The sequence below is a fragment of the Eptesicus fuscus genome, chromosome 16, assembly GCF_027574615.1.
Source record: "Eptesicus fuscus isolate TK198812 chromosome 16, DD_ASM_mEF_20220401, whole genome shotgun sequence".
Taxonomy (NCBI): Eukaryota; Metazoa; Chordata; class Mammalia; order Chiroptera; family Vespertilionidae; genus Eptesicus; species Eptesicus fuscus.
Genome location: NC_072488.1, coordinates 43,315,849 through 43,328,828, shown reverse-complemented (window position 1 = coordinate 43,328,828; position 12,980 = coordinate 43,315,849). Strand labels below are relative to the sequence as shown.

At 51.4% G+C, this 12,980-nt stretch overlaps 1 long non-coding RNA gene across 1 annotated transcript; it reads left to right on the top strand.

The window, feature by feature from the left end:
• Positions 1–9,375: 9,375 nt before the first annotated feature.
• Positions 9,376–10,401, top strand: LOC129151923 (uncharacterized). The gene is made up of 3 exons (XR_008558642.1): positions 9,376–9,434; positions 9,702–9,847; positions 10,385–10,401. It is a non-coding gene; the product is annotated as an uncharacterized LOC129151923 (long non-coding RNA).
• Positions 10,402–12,980: the final 2,579 nt, after the last annotated feature.

Here is a 12,980-nt window from a genome sequence, read left to right as displayed (position 1 = left end):
AGAATGCTATAAAAATTGTATGTGCATAAAGCTGTATGCTACTGCGAGGTCAAGTAAAATGCCATGAGGGCACTTACCATGATGCCAGCCCTCTTAACTGTCTGTGTGTCCTCCCTGCCAGATGTCCTCCCTGCCCCAGGCAAGACCTCAGGGCCCCCGACTTTCAGGTGGAGGCCCTTGCCTCTCAAATCCTAGCTCAAGGGCTGAAGGGTCTCGATGGATCTCAGACACTGACTTGCATTAGTTCACACAAGCCAGGATACCAATCAGATGCCAATTTGTTCTCCTGTAGCAGGAACTGTCCCTTCTTCAGGTCTGGAATACACCTCCACTCCAGGCACCCTTTCCCAGGATCAGGGTGGGGAACAGAATAGCAGAATAGCTAAGTACATGTCATCAGAAGCTAAGCAGCCGGGGTTCAAATCCTTGCCCTATATTTTACCTTCAGCTCTTTGAGTTTCAATTCCTCATTTATGAATTCAGGATAACAACAGATTATTGTGAAGATGTAATGAGTTAATAAGCATAAAGAGTTTAGAATAGTGCCTGGCATACACTAAGCACCCAATAAATGTTAATAATAACAACTACTACTATATGAGAAAACAAATTCTGACTCAGAAGATTGCTTAGTGAATGTGGAACCAGAAAAGAGATGTGGAAAGGTTTGCAGGAAAATTTTACTTCGCTCTGGGGAAGCCTAATAAAATATCTCAACTCCACAGAGAGACAAGACCCCTCCCCTATTTCCGGATCTTCTCTCCCCTGAACATAGATAGAAAACAGCAAACAGCTCTTATTTCTCTGATCTTTTTCATCCTAATCTCACCATTCCAACCCACCAGGCCCTTTGTAAATAAGCTATGCATCAATGAGCTAAGTTCACAATTTCTGTAGCTGTGAACTCAGAGTTGTTTCTTAATGCCCCACTCCTCAATTTTACATAAATTTCACAGAATCATCCAAGTGGCTGGGTTGTTCTAGTTATCTTTTGCTGCATAACAGACCACCTCAATTCTCATGGCTTAAAGCAGAGGTTGGCAAACTATGGCCCACTTCAGTTTTTGTACAGCCCACAAGCTTAGAATGGCTTCTTACATTTTTAAAGAGTTGGGAAAACATCAAAAGCATGCTATTTCATGACAGGTGAAAATGATATGAAATTCAAGTTTCAGTGTACATAAAGTTTTATTGGAACACAGCCACGCCCATTCATTTGTGCATTGCCAGTGGCTGCTTTTGCAGGGCAACAGAGACATAATGGCCCACAGAGCCTAAAATATTTAGTACCATGAAATTTGCCAGCCCCTGATTTAAAACATCAGCTGTCATTTATTTTGCTCACAGATCTGCAGCTTGAGCAGCACTCAGTGGAGACAGATTATCTCTGCACCTTCCGTAGCATGCGGGCTGGCTTGAGGCTAGGAGTGATTCACCTTTGTGGGAGGAACTGTCTGAAGTCCTGCTCACTCACCTGTCTGGCAGTTGGTGGGGCTGCCCGCTGGGACTCAGCTGGAACCTTTGGTCAGATCACCTACAAGTGACCTCTCCATGTGGCTGTTTGGCTCCCTCACAGCATGGTGGCTGGCTTCCAAAAGCACATGTCACAAAAGGCAGGAAGTTGAAGCTGCCAGTTTCTTAAGACCTGGTCCCAGAACTGGCACTGGGTCACTTTCATTATAGTTTGTTGGTCAATCTGTCACAGAGCCCAGATTCAAGGGGAATCTATATAGACCCACCTCTCGTTGGAAAGGATGTCAAAGAATTTGGCAGCCATGTTTTAAACCCACCGCAGTTTTTGTGAGATTTGGGAGTACACAGCGGGGACTCCATAAAGGGTAGATGTTATTATTGCTATTAATCAACATCAGCATCACCATCATCTCTGATTATGCTTTAATGAAGTCTTTGCTCATGGGGGCCCAGGAGGCATCGTGGCTCCTCCCTAGGTGTTGAGTCACACAGATTCGGATTACAACTGCTCTGGAGCAGAGCGCAGACTTCCCTACTTTTCAGAAGCTCCTCAGGTGATTCTAATGTGCAGCTTGAGTTGAGGACCACTGAGCATGGGGGCAATTCTAGTATTTGCTGTTGGCCCACATACAGTAAATGGATCCATTTCTCCAGCCCTTTCTGTAAAGACTTGAGGAGGAGAATCTGGTTCAACTCTAAATTCCCTACAGAGCCCAGGCCAGGGCCTGGGGCATAGCAGGGTCTCAAGGGATACCAGTGGGGTGGCATGCATTTGAGGATCTCAGGATTCCTACCCTCCAATTGAGCCACCCCATTCCCTGCAAGCATGTTCTGAACTGACCCAGAACAGAGGTTCCTAGCCTTTGTCCAGCCTTCCAAGTCCCTTCATTTCCCTGCCTTTCCTTTTGGAATGGGCTGTTTCTGAGACAACACATTGAAAGAGGCATGAGCTCAGAGCAAAGAAACTGTTCGGTTGTTGCTTTCCTTGAGCAGAGGTACAGCACTGAGTGGAGTCGCTGGTTGTTTTAGGGGATGAGGAATGGGTCTGGATGTGACCGGAGTTGTCAGCCATCCTTGTAAAGGCCCACACACAGCCCATGACCAGCCATGTCACATCTGAAGGGCCCTTGCCACAGGCCCCATTCCACGTCAAAGCCCAGATTCCAGATGCCAAGCTCCAGAGTCAGGGCTGCCATCTGCCACAGCTCCCGCCAGATCCCCCAGCCTGAAGCCATGTGCAGGAGTCCTGTCAGTGGGGAGCTGGGCCTACAGTTGTGGAGCACATGGACTGGAAGATCTGCTTCCACCCACTGCAGGCCTCACCAGGAGTTTGGAGCTCAGAGTTACTAATGCGTGTTTCTCCATTGGAGGAGGGGCCAGGCAACCTTTCATCAGCTGGGCCTTGTGAGGTCACAGCCTCACCACAAGCCTCATCCACATCAGTTACACCGAGGAAAAACTGCTTCCCAGTCACACTCATCCCTGATTCTGGTCACAGCCATGTGACCTCAGACTGACCACAACCATGGCTGTAGACTGACCCTGACACTGACGGGGACTGATTCCAACTCTAGCCAAGACCAGCCTCTGACACTGGCCACAAAACTGACCCTGTTCAAAGACTAACTCAGACCCTGGCTGAAAAACTGAGCCTGATCCTGACCACAGACTGATCTCCAAACTCTGAGTAGAGTTAGTGGAATGTATCAAACCAGAGCACAGCTTCATGGACCTACAGGTACACCAATCTGGCTACACTTTGAGTGACAACCATGGGCCAGGAGGCGGGTCTGTCTTATGCAAACCTTGGGCCTCCTGCAGCAAGCAGGTCCTGAGTAACTGCTCCCAGAAGCACCCTCTAGAACACCTGAAAGAGTCAACTATTTGCCAAGCGCACCAGCTTGCTTGATCTCTGACCCCTTGCCCTGGAGCTTTCCACCAGGCAGGCCTTCTTCCCTTTGCTTACTCTAACCCTGCCAGGTCCAGTCCTACCTACCTGATGGAGGCTGGTATGACTCCACCTAGGTTTTCAAAGAGCTCTGACCCGCATGATCCTCACAGGAAGTGTCCTCTGGGGGTCACTAGGGAACATCTCTCTCCAACCAAGAGTAGATGCAGGATTCACCCCTTGCTTTCCCCAACATAATTCAGTGGAGGCAAGTCTGGAATCATTTAAATAAAAGTTCTCTGTCTTCTTGCATATATTGTTGCTGGGAAGAAGTTGAGGGTCAATCCGATTTTGGTTTCTCTTTATAGGTAATCTGTCCTTTTTCTTCCAGTGAGTCAGGAGAGGGGATACAGGGCAGAAGGGGAAAGGAGAAGATTATCCTTTGGGACATTGTGTAGACTGTGGGTGGGGGTCTGATTGAGGGTGCCTTGTCATCTATCTGCACCTATGCTCCAAGCCCAACCACTCTTCCCTCTCCAGTATTCCTGAACCTCGAGTCCCTGAGAGTCCATACACACAGCCCCTATTCTCAGAGCTCGAGACCTCCCCTTTCTCATGACAAGGGGCCGTTCCTCATTTCTGCATGACTGGTCAGGGGACACATATGAGTATCTGCTATGCAGGGTGTGTGCATACTTGTGCTCATACATGTGGATGTACCTGCATGTGTATATAAATGTTTGCGTGATTATGTGTATATGCACACTTGTATACAATTACATGGATACAGATGAGTGGGTGTGTGTAAGGTGTTTAGAAGTGAATGTGTATGTTTGATATATGTGTGGGTATACAAGAGTTATGAGAATATTATGAATGTGTTACATATTATGTGTGTCTACATGTGTGCTTTTGTGTGTGTATATGTTTTTGAGAATACGTTGCTTTTCCAACCCTGATCAGCAGTGTGCTTTTGGGGGCAGGCGCCCTGCAGTGCCCCCCTCACTGTGTTTCCTGCATAGTCCTGGGACTGGGTGTGGCAGATTCCCAGCAAAGCTTCAGGGCTTGGGTCCAGTGGGACAATATCCCAGGTCTCTAGAGTCTGTGGCCAGTAGTAGCCTTGACAGAGCCAGAAACCTGTCAGCAGTTCAGTGCCCATGGGTGGCCTGAAGGAACAAGGATACCAGGAGCCTTTGGGGTGGCCTTCTACCTCAAAGTTATTACCCCAACACCAAGTCCAAGTTCATGAGGCAGTTACTGCCAGTTCACACCACCTCCAACTACTGGTAATTCCATTCTTCTATCCCAAATTCCTATTCCCGGGTCCCAGTCCCTCCACATGCAAAGCACTAGCCCCTGCTTCCCTATCCCACCACTAACTCCCAGGTCCACCTGCCCACTCCACATGCCACACACACCTTTGCAGAAAAGAGGAAGAGGGAATCCATGTGTTTCAACCATCAGGAAGCTCATGCTTCCCATAGCCGGGATTCTGAGCAAGCCTGAGGGGGGAACCAAAGACCGCTGGGAGAAAAGATCCCTACCCCTGGGTAATACTTCACCTTCCATCTCAGCCCGCCTGCCCTTGAAGTGAAACCTGAAACTTCTCTGGGTTCTGCTGCACCCTGCGGCTGGGAGAGATTGTTAGATGGGGAACTGAGCCTATAACTGGTTCTCAAGGCTGTAGGGAGTCTAGGACCCCAGTACATAGGCTCACACACCAATCCACATTACTCTTTGCACCAGGTAGAGGGAGAAGCAGAAAGTGAGGCATCCTGGGAGGGCCATGAGGCATCCTTGACGGAGTGTGTAATTTAGGTCAAGTCCCAGCCAAGCTGCTTATTAGTTTTATGACCTTGGCAAAATTTTCTTTAGTTTAGTTTTTTTTATATAGGGTGACAAGATAATTCAAAATCTAAATTGGAATGCTCTTAAGAGTGAAACAGGGCCCTATTAAAATTATACCCAAACAAAAGGTATGAACCCCAACATTCCAGGCAAACGGGGACATGTGATCACCCATGTCATCTACAATAGTGATGGTGATGATGATGATGATGATGATGATGATGATGATGATGATGATGAATTTCCAAAGTGAAGAGCCCCAGTAGATTTTCAGACAATTCACTTTGCCCTTGAGCCAGGGTCTGAGACTGAAGGGTGAGAGGAAAAGATGCAGACAGTCCCTCCGCCTCCCAGCCCTTCTGCCACGGGGCTTCCCGCCCTTCGGCCTCCTGATTGCCCTGACTCTGATGCCTTTAGCAGTCACCCAGGTTTGTCTCCAGGGGAGTGCAGGTTCAAAGATCAGACACAGGGCTGGTGGCCACTGCTAGAAGTGGGACCGGCCCTGCAGGCTCTGCGTGGCTGGGTTACTTTGACTCCTCAGCATGGGGAAGGGGCCTTGGGAAGGAAAAATCTATAGTGTGGAAGGAGAGAACTGCATTCAGCTTTGCCTTCCAGCTTGGAACCAGAGAGGGAGAAGGAGGAACCAGGGCAAGGAGCTGGAAAAGGAAGGGGGAGATGAAGCTGGGGAAAAATAAACCTGGAAAAGAACCTATTTTAAAAGTCACTCGTTTGGGTTCCAGCTCTCCCCTACCACACCCCAAAACCCAGGCATTGGGCCACAGGGTGTGGTGACAAGGTGTGTGTGGTCAGTGACGGGAAACCCTTAGGCATCCACAGCAGCTGGGGAGAGGCCAGATGGGGAGAGGGTGGGAGGGGCCAGGAGGAGGTCACCACAGCCAGTCCTGTCCCATCATTAGAGTGCCATGCTCCTACACCAGTGTCTTCAAACTTTTTTGATAGCGACACATTTTATGCCACAACACAGAACACACAAAGTTTCCAAAAACAAAAACTTGCCCTTTATTAAGTCAGTGCATCCTATATTTTCAATTCTACTCTTATTTTTTAGATACCGATTGCAACTCATAGCATTGTTTTATAATCCACTTTGTGTCTTAACCTGTGGTTCTAAAAAACCACTGTTCCAGACTAGTACTTCTCACACCTCAATGAGTCTGCCTATAAATCACCTGGGGTGGCTAAATGCAGATTCTGGTTCAATAGGTCTGCGGTGGGACCTGAGACTCTGCATTTCTAACAAGCTCCCAGGTGGCGCAACACTGCTGGTGTTCAGATCTTGGAGTAAAGCGTCCCAGACCACCACTTCCACACAGCACCAACTTCAGCAAAGGGATTTAGGGGTCATGCACACAAGGTGAAGGGGAAGGGGAAGGGTTATCCCACTGACAGCTGTCCATTACTCAGCCTCCAGGCAAGGCTGCAACTGAAATGTAGCAAAGGCTCGATGACATCTGATGGCAAAGAGCTGCCCTCCAGGGCCCTGATATGCAATCCACACCAGGGTACACCTGCCAGTCAGCATTAGTTGGTGGGAAGGAAGGAAGGAAGGAAGGAAGGAAGGAAGGAAGGAAGGAAGGAAGGAAGGAAAGGAGGGAGGAAGGGAGGGAGGGAGAGAGGAAAGGGAGAGAGAGAGAGAGAGAGAGAGAGAGAGAGAGAGAGAGAGAGAGAGAGGAAGAAAGAGAGGAAGGAAGGAAACTTGTAAGTTTGGGGACCCTCACTCAGCATTCTAACAGGCAAGGATGACAATGTCACAAACTGAACTACTCACTGATGATCTAACAATAAAAAGCTGCCTGGTTACTGTTCTTTTCTCTGGGTGGGACAGTAATGTTTACCTTGCCCTCAAGTTAGAAAAAATTATGCAGCAATTGGTTAGGGCAGCAGATCCCAATAGAGCACGAGAGAACACTAGCTCCGCGAGATTAGCCATCCTCATCCCCTAGAACTGCCCTGAGCATGGCGTAGAGAGCGGTAGAGCCTCCCGTGCTTCCCCATCTGATTCTGAGCCCTGCCTGGCAGGACCAGAGTCTCAGCTGCGGCTCCTCACCTCTGCTCCCCAACCCATAGGCTGATGGTTTTTTAAGATACAAATCCCCTTCACTAAACGAATGGCAGGAACTTAAGTACTAGGCTGAAGACCTAGTATGAACTCAGCTGGGTGGTAAGAGCCATGGTAGGTTCTTGAGCAGCAGGGATATGGCGCGGCCTGAGCTGGTCAAGGTGTGCAGGATGGCTATGGAGGAGCCCGGATCTGGGAGGCATGGGGTCCCGGCTGGCAGCAGAGTGATTCTACAGAGGTGGGAAGGGGTAAGGTGGGGGATGAACTTCGTCATTCTCCCCCTGTGCCTGCGTCCATGATCTTGCTGCCTGGGACGGTAATGTAGGGCCATGGGGGCTGGTCGGATTTTCCAGGCCTTGACATTTACAGCTGGTCCTGGCAGCCAGTCCTCCCAGCGTCCTGCTGGGGAAGCTGACAATGAGGGGCGGAAGGTGGATGGAAAAACCATTTCAGGTACTAACACACACACACACACACTCTCTCTCTCACACACACACACACACGCACACACTCACACACACACACACATACATACACACACACACACACACACACACACACATACACACACACACACATACACACAGTTGGGATGGCTGCTGGCAGGGTGGCTCTCTCTCTGCTTCCCTTCTTTGCTCCCTACGTGTAAGGGAACCCCAGTTCAATGCTGTTATTTCCATATCTCCTGCCAGACCAACTCATTTAGCCCAAAACTGTCGTCACATCACATGAGAGAAGAGAGAGAGCCCTGAGGCAGGCTCCAGAGGGACTGGCTGGGACGTCAACCAGGGCACCAGCTGCCCCCCATTAGGTGGTCAGCTGGCCCCTTCAGGACAATGACTCTGAGTTCGGGGGAGTCCTAGGGCTCTTAGGGTGCTTGCAGAATGGAGGAGTGCTGGGGACTGGGCAGCCCAACACCAGCCTCCTCACCATCACCCTCACCCAAACCCCACTTTAGCCAGCTCATCTCTGCTTTCACCTGCTTTAATAACTGGCAGTCCTCCTCCATTCATTCAGGGAAGGGGATGTATCTCTTAAAAACCCGTCATCCTATGAGTTGGGTGGGGGTTGGGGAGTGGAGGTGCTGAGCAGCAGCTGAGACTCTCATCCTCCTGGGCAGGGATCAGAATCAGATGGGGAAGCAAGGGGAGGCTCTGCCACTCTAGCTGATGCTCAAGGCAGTTCTAGGAGCTTAGGATAGTTTTCCCATCGTACACCACGCAACCTGCGTCAGGAAGACATGAACTAGCTCACCTGTCCCTGGTCACACCACCAGAATCTCCCATCTCCCTGGGGTGGCAGCAATTCCAGCACCTATTGTTTCCTGGTTGGGGGGAGCCTTCATAGGGCCACCACTGTCCCATGCCAGGACACACCATTCGGGGTTACTTAGTGAGGCATCAGGGCAGGAGGACGGGGAGCACAGACCCCTGGGACTAGAATCCTGCCGTCACCAGCCTCTTACAACCTGTGTGAACTTGAGTAAGTTTTCCAACTGCTCTGTTAAATGAGGACAAATAATAGTAACTCTCTCGTAGGATTATGGTGAGATTAAATGAGTAGCTATTTGCAAAGTCCTGAAAACAGTGCCTGTCTCCTCATACGTGTATAGCAGTGAATGTTAAATAAATTCATTAGATTCTTTGTGGCTGGTGCCCCCTGGACCAGGATGGGTGATTGTTTCTAGGGGCAAATCTGAGTTCAATCCTGGGCCATTTTCTATGACCTTGGATGTGACCCTCTTTCTAACACTCATTGAACGATGATTGGGGTTGGCAAATTCTGCAGGAAAGCCTGCTGAGATCAAAGCCCAGCTTTCCGAAGTCCCCTTTCTGAGTATCTGTCTCTCTCACGTACCCCTTGTGGCCACTCCACACATACAAAAGGCGAACTCTGGGCCCTGAGCAGTCCACTCCAAGGGGCCTGGGGGGAGGGCCTGGCACGGAGGCCACAGACGAGACTTGACTCCCCTGGCCGACGTGGACATGCATCGGGACCCTTGTCCTCTGTGCTGTCACCATGACTCTCTTCCCAGCCTTCCCTGCAGGGGCACCTCCTGTGGCCTCTCACCCTCCCCCAGTCTCCTCTCCTAGTCCCAGCCGTTCAAGGCCACAGGGAGGGGCTGGAGGCTTCAATGTCTTCCAGGTGTGGGGGAGGCCCAGCTGGCCGGGCAGGTGTGGGGAGGGCAGAGCAGCTGCAGAGTGTCTGGAAGGCATTTGGGCATCTAATGAGCGAGGGATCTAATTAAAACATTGGAGGAGGAATCTGGGCCCAAGCCATGTGGCGCAGGAAGTGCAGGCCGGGCCCTGGCTGGGCCTGGGTTACGAGGGACAAATGCCTGAGGAGCAGGGGTCAGGGGGTATACAGCTGGAGTCCTGACCCCACCCTTTCCAGCCCCAACTCTTGCTCCAGGACCTAAATCACGTGGATTTGAACATGGCTGGGGACTTGGACACCACTCCACTGCTCTCTGCAGAAAGAATCAGCTCTGGGCTGAGGGCCGAGGATGAGGAGGGGGTCGGGGATGAAGACTAGAATGTGGCCCAGCTGAGTCCAAGGTGTTTCTGGGGCCTGAAGATGAGGGTGTGGGGTCCTGCTGAAGAGAAAGGCTCACCAACCTGATACCTCATGAAATTAGGCATTGGTGTGAGCCACACTGAGGACAGCAGTCTCCGCATTATTGCCCCATCACCACCATCACACTGTCACTGTCAGCACTGTCACCATTACTGGCAACTCTCTGAATGCTGGTCATTGGTCACGATGCCCTTGAAACCCCCCCTCTGTGGAATACCCACCTCCTTCCTTCCTAGGCCCTGTGTCCAGCCTCCTGTTTCCAATCTAGCAGACCCCAGCTTCCTTGTACACAGTCCAACCTTAATGTATGCTCCCACCCCTCACCCCACCCCGGCCAGTGCCCTGGACAGCGACCCTCAGACCTCAGAGGGGTTCATGAGAGGGGCAGGATGGTGCGGATCCCCAGTGTCTGCCAGGGCTTCTGATTGGGCGCACTCTCACACTCTCACAGACAGACATGGCTCTTGACTCTGCCCTTCCTGAAGGCCTCTGTGTGCCCCAAATCTTGTTTTCCCTAGAGTCTAGAGCAGTGATGGCGAACCTATGACACGTGTGTCAGCACTGACACGTGTAGCCATTTCTGATGACACGCGGCCGCATGCCGAGGATGAAACATTTGCTGCTCCTGAGGATGAAACATTTGCAACTAGAGTCTTGGAGTTAGTTTTTTCCTCAAAGTGACACACTACCCGAATTATGCTCAGTTTTTTGGCGAAGTTTGACACACCAAGCTCAAAAGGTTGCCCATCACTGGTCTAGACAAAGAACTACCCATGGAGGAGAGATTTCCAGATAATTGGCTCAGGACCCCAGTGATCTGAGTGAGGGTCTCTCCAGTCCCCTCCCACACATAATCCCACCACTCTCCCACCCCTAGGCTGACCCTTTTCCTCCCCCACCTCCCTGCCCCTCCCACCATTCCTTCCCATCTGCTCCCAATAATTCCCCTCCCCCCCCCCCCCCCCCCCCCCCCCCGCTAGTATCTCCCAGCATGCCTTTCACCTCCTGGTCCCTGCAGGAGGACCGAGGAGACACAACACCGTCCCCCCCCTCCCCCCCATTCTGTTCCCTGACTCAGGGTGTTAACGAGGAACAGGTTTTCACCCCAGCTGTGCACTGGGCCTTGAGACGGGAGTTTCCTCCCTCCTGCCTTCCCCTTTATTCTCCAAATGGCCCAATTTCCCCAGCAGATGCTGGGGGCTGAGAGAGAGGCAGGTGGGGAAAGGGAAGGCTCTTTCTAGAGTGGAGGTGACAGGGAGGCGAGGAGAAGGTGGGAGCCTAGTGAGGAGAGAGGGACACTTCCTCTGGAGGTGCAAGGGGAAGCGAATGAGGCGGCTGAGAGGGGCCACAGTCCAGAGGGGAGCGGGGAGGTCAAGCAGAGGTCAGGCCCACAGTCCTTGGGGGACAGTCCTAGGAGATAGCTAGATACTGGGGTCCCTGCCTCCCATCCCAAGCCTCCTCTGCCCTTAATCTTAATTCCTGCCTCACCCCATCCCCCCCATCCCACAAGCCCTAGGGCCGTAGTCTCTCCCGGAAGCCTTCCAAGGGCGCCCCCACCCACTTGCTCGCTCCAGTGGGACTGCCCCTCCCACCCCACCGCTGGCTCTGAAGCAGCCTTGCAGCGCACAGGGACACTTGCTTGTCCAGCTCTGTCTGCTTTCCCAAGGGCAGCATCAGTCTCAGCTGTCCACCCTCCTTACTCCTGTGGTCAGCACACACTCAATAAATTCTTGTTGACTAAATGAGTACATGAATAAACAAATGAAGGGATGGCACTCATACAAACTGGCAGCCTAGGAGGCAGAGCGTGGAGCCCTGGGTTCTGCTCTCCCCTCCGTGGCTGTGCAGGCTCCCGCAGCTTCCTTTGCTGTCTCTGGCCTCAGAGGATTGGACTAAATGAGCTGGGAGTGAGGGTGCTCCTATCTCCCCAACACACTAGGATCTAAGGGGCTGTGGCAGAAAGGTGCATGCAAGAACTGCTTTGCAAGAGCAGAGAAGGCAAACACAGCTGTGGGGGCACAGAAGTTGGGGAGCTTCTGGGAAAGGGGTTGAGCTGAGTCCTGAAGACAGTAACCTCAGTGAGAGTGGGAAGGGCTATTCCTGCCCACCCAGCTTCAGGTGTGGTCCAGGGATGTCCAGGATGGAGAAACTCCCCAGGTGCCTGGATTACTGATGCATCAGTGCCTGCGACCATCCAGAAATTCTCCTTGACATTGGACCACATTTCCTCCTCCTGCTTGACCTGCTACACATGCAAATTCAAAGGGTCAGACAAGGACAGTGAGTGTGGGAACGCTGCCCCGAAACAGCCCCTGTGCACATCCCACCACCAACCATTATGGGCAGGTGGGGACTTGTGAGAACTGGGCATCTTGACCCTCAGCCTCTGTGAGATCATTGAAAATAAGTATTGTCTCTCCCCCGACTCCTGGCACAGAGCCCCTGAAACCCTTGTAAATTCCTGAGTGACAGGACACTTGGAGCTTCTTTTGTTCTATTGAGACAACTCTGGATGGGCTCCTGGATGATGCGTGGATGGGGGCTGATCACCAGAAAGACCAAGCCATGGGGAGAAGGTTGGCATTTCCAGCCCCACCCTCCATCCACCAGAGAGGGGAGGAGGCTATAAATGGAGTTGATAATCAATCATAGCCACATGAGGAAACCTCCATAAAATCACCTGAAGTGCAGCTTTCAAAGAGCATTCAGGTTGCTGAACATAGTCATGTACGAGGAACGTAACACACCCATCTCCACGGGGACAAAGCTCCTGTACTCAGCGACCCCCAGACCTCGTCCTCTGCTCTTTTTCATCTGGCTGTTCATCTGTACCCTCTATCAGTTCCTTTACTAAGCTGGTAAGTGTAAGCAAGGGTTTCCCTGAGTTGTGAGCCACCCTAGAAAATTAATTGAACCTGAGGCGGGGATCATGGGAACCTCCCATTTAGGGCCAAATTGGATAAAAATGTGTGGGTAACCTGGAGACCTGATACTTGCAATTAGTATTTGGAATGGGGTGCAGCAGTCTTGAGGGACTGAGCCCTTTAACCTGTGGGATCTGATGCTGTCTCGAGGTAGGTAGTGTCAGAATTGAGTTAAATTGTAGGACACCCT